At 38.2% G+C, this 4,094-nt stretch overlaps 1 pseudogene across 1 annotated transcript; it reads right to left on the bottom strand.

The window, feature by feature from the left end:
- Positions 1–219: 219 nt before the first annotated feature.
- On the bottom strand, positions 220–1,711 carry LOC105808174 (annotated as a pseudogene). Its single transcript, XR_001137364.1, has one exon. The product of XR_001137364.1 is annotated as an epsilon-sarcoglycan pseudogene (transcript).
- Positions 1,712–4,094: the final 2,383 nt, after the last annotated feature.

Genomic DNA, 4,094 nt, shown 5'->3' with positions numbered 1-4,094 from the left:
TCGAAAAGGAATTACTTGTTATCATTATAATTGATGGTCAAAGTATTCCGCATTGAATAACAACTCCTGTAGAAATCCAAAGTTGTACATGGTGATACATTTTCTGATGCTACTGGTTCTCTGTTAATGTTGACTTTACTACTTTGACATGGTTTTATCTCAAATTATAATTCTGTGAGCTGGAATTACCTATTCACCTCCATAGATTTTTACTGCCCCTTTTTCCATTAATAATGTGTTTTTTAAAGATCACTTTTTATTGTAACAAATATAAAGTCATCAATGTTTTACAACTTGTCAAAAATGATTTAGGGAAAAATACATTAGTAAAGTGAAAGTTATGTTGTATTATTTGGTACATACTTAATACTGTCAACATGTACACCATATGCCAAAAAAGCTCATGCATTACTGGAAGAGAAAAGAAATACGATATAACTGCTGTATTGTCTGATTTAAAATTCATTGCTTGGGTCGGTTTTCTTTCTTCAGGGATACCATTTTCTTGTAGTGTGCTGTTGAAGATCTGGTGTCTGATGTGGCAAGTTCTGCTGCATTTGCCTCAGTGTCATGTTAGTGCTATCATAGTTGTCTGCATGTAGAGAAGGTATGATTTTCCCCGTTACAGGGCAAAACACAGAAAGAGCGTTGAAAAGGGCCATGCTGTCTTTCTATGCTTGGGCTCAAAGCCCCTTGGTAGATTTCTGAATAGCACAGTGATGTACCAGTTGCATGCCTGGTGTTTGCATGTTTCTCTTTTCTACTCCTTCCTATCGGTAGCACACGATATAAGCAAGTATTAGAAAAAGGACCAGTGCTGCTGCCAAGGGCACAGCCGTTGTAATTAGGAAATCCATGTAATAGTCTCTGTTTTTCAAAGAATCAGAAGAGGGTTTGTACTCTACATCGTTGGCTAAAATTGCCTCTCCATGAATCTCCTTCTGATAGGTGGACACTTGCTTTGCTTTATAAACCAATGAAATTTTGCACTCGTCAATGTAAAACTGAGTATGACATTTTTTATTACATCTTATTACAGGCGCCATGTCTTGACTACATCTCAATTGATTCTGTGGATTTTGAACATCTCATAAACAAGAGGAAAATGGGACATCAGCACCAACTATGACCCTCCTTCAGGCCATTAATGGGAAGCAGACCCGGGCTGCCCCTGTCTAGGGCCAGCATGATGTTTATGGCGTTCAGGCTCTCTGGTGGCCACAGTTTTCACTGCCCCAGAAAAGTCTCTAAGAACCTCACTGGCCACTATTTCTTCTATATTTATATTTTTAATGAAGAATTCTGTAAGTTATGGCAGCAGGAAGTCTTCTGTTGACATTATATTAATTACCAAATTATGTCTTGGAGTCTCAAAGGTGTACCTAGTGCAGGCAGTTATCTCAATGACAGCTGATTTCCCCACGTTTTCAGCTGTTGGAGACCCATCTTGGATTCCATCACTATACGTTGTGCTTTGGCTAATCAAAGCCATCCAGGTCTTTCTGGATAATACACTCAATTTATGTTAAATGCTATGGGATCATTACTAGTCTCTCTAGGTTTGGGGTAAGGTAGAAATTTCTGCTTAAAATACTCTGTTTCCAAGACACAAACGAAGAGAACACCTGCAGATGGTGTACATTCTGATCAGAGTGAACCTTCCTGTCCAAGCACAGGAGTCTCCCAGCTCCCACTGCTGGGGCAACTGCATTCTTGTCCTGGCTAGGCCGGCAGTCCTCGATCTCTCCTCCCTTCCCTTTCTTCTTTCCTCCCAGCCTGACCAATTCTCCCTTTTCATATTAGAGTACATTTTGTCATATATAGGAATGCAAAGAGAACATTACTGGCACTGAGAACCTTGTGGTGTGCTCGTTATTTAGTTTTTGAATGGGCTTTCATACAAAAATAACTGCTTTGTGGGAATTTTTAGATATGAGAAAGCATCTCACAAAGAAATCCCCTGTTATACAACTAATCAGTCAGTGTTTAAAAACCGCATGTGTAGGACATTGCAGACTGAAGAGTGCAAAGCATTTGTTTTTTAATTAAGATTTTAGAGGAAAAACTCATTCATATGAATTAATAGCAAGATTTTTAGCAGGTTGCATAAATGGTGACAAAATTTACATCTTTGTATTCAAGAAGAGTATAGAGTTACTTGGTGAAGATCACTACATATGTTAAATTCTTTCAACATGTGCTATAAATATGAAAGATCTATGGCTATTAAATTGTGAGAGCAAATGACTCATGAGTAATTACAAATACCTGTTCTGCTTCTACTTATCACTTTTTTTTTTCTAAAAAGTAGCATGGAAATGAAATGCAAACACAGCATAAAAGAGTATAACTTCCTGTTAAATGATGCTTTATCATATAATGGAATATTATAGCCTAATTCAATGCAGGTCTAAACCAACATTTGAAGAAAATGAGAATTCCTGAAAGCCAGTAGCCTCAGGACTTGGAAGGCTCAGTACTCTGCATGCTGTTTGTTTGTCTCTTTAAAAACTTCTGGATTTTTCTCCCCCTAATTATTCCTGTAGAATAGTAAAAGACTTTAGATTAAAATGGATTTCACCAATCATAGAAGTCAAAATAAGCAAGTACCTAGTATAAAAAATAGCACAAACTTGTACAAAAACTATCTGTTATAGCTAATGAATGAAATGAAATAAAATATAGCTTCATTAGAGTTTTCATTATCAGTTAAATATATTCTTGGTAATTCTCATCTTTTTGAAGGATTCCCCATCCCCCAACCTGTTTGCTTTTTTACTTTTTTTCACTTGACATCAGTGAAAAATGGATATGTTCCTTTCAATACCCTGTCAAAGGGGAGAATCACTGTCTGGGTCTTTGGACACATGGTCACTTTGCTCCTGAGAAGTGAATGTGTAGCAGCCACAGGGTCGTGGAATGTTGGAAAGGAGGTGACTGTGTGTGTTGGGGTCCTAAGATGCTCTCTGAGGACCCTTGGAACTCCAGGCCTCTCAACAGAGAGCTCGACGTTAGTGGGTTTTACATATTGGCCTTGCAACTCAGATGGTATCTGAAGAAAGATTGCACCTCTTAGAAAAAGACTGAAGACATCCAAGTGAAGAAATAGAGGCTGAAAGTTTAAATGACCTAGGGAAGGGCACCAAGATCCTAAAGTGCTTTGACTCAGTTGCTTGATTGGGCTGAGTTTTATTCTTGTGTTAAAATCTTCTTACATCCCTCCTGTCTACAAATCTTTTTTCTCCCACTCTTTTTCTGAGCTCCTACAGAGCTTAGCTGAACCTGTTTCCCAGGCTTTTCCTGACCGCTCAATCTAAAGTGCGCTCCCCTTCATCCCCATCGTTCTCTTATAGCACTCTGTTCTTTTGTTGCGTCGCACTCATCAACATCGTACCTTTATCTGTGTGTTTACTTGTTTGCTTTTCACTTGAAGAATACTCATTTTAAATTACGTCCAATGAACTGACAGGTAAGAATATTTATATTTATATACTTATTCAGGTATATTTAACTAACTCATATACAGGCACAGCTAGTGAATACCTTATGGTAACCACTGATTCTTTCTGTCTAGAGTACTAATGAAATACTTAGGAGTGAACAGAGCAGAACATAGTTCTAGACCAGGTTCTCTTCTTTGTTTGTCATCATTGTGTTGTGACCTATCTGTTTCCAAGACTTGTCTCATCTGCGTCCATCAGCTTTGACCCAGCCACAGCCTGAATCAGAGCTTGAAACAGTCAATGCGGAGAGCTCTCCGTCGTTTGGATTCAGTGGTTCCAGGTGAGTCTTTCAAACACAAGGATTTCTGTTATGTGTCTATTGTGCTGGACATTACGCTCTTGTTCATACGTGTAAAAGCTTTTAAATGATAGTGGTAAACTCTGGCTTCTGCTTTCTGCAAAATTCCTGTTGCCTACAATATCCATAAATGCTTTAAGGAGAGAAGTTTTACAGTCCTTTCTCACTTTGAGTATAAAGAAGGACACATTACTGGAAATGTCTCTTTGTTAGTGAAAACATCTTTCCTCTATGAGTGGTTCTTATCTCCTGATAACAAATGTCACTCTAAATATCTTTTCCATACCTGAGCC

Source organism: Propithecus coquereli, unplaced genomic scaffold (genome assembly GCF_000956105.1).
Source record: "Propithecus coquereli isolate 6110/MARCELLA unplaced genomic scaffold, Pcoq_1.0 Scaffold169, whole genome shotgun sequence".
Classification (NCBI taxonomy): Eukaryota; Metazoa; Chordata; class Mammalia; order Primates; family Indriidae; genus Propithecus; species Propithecus coquereli.
This window is presented reverse-complemented; position numbering and strand designations above follow the sequence as displayed.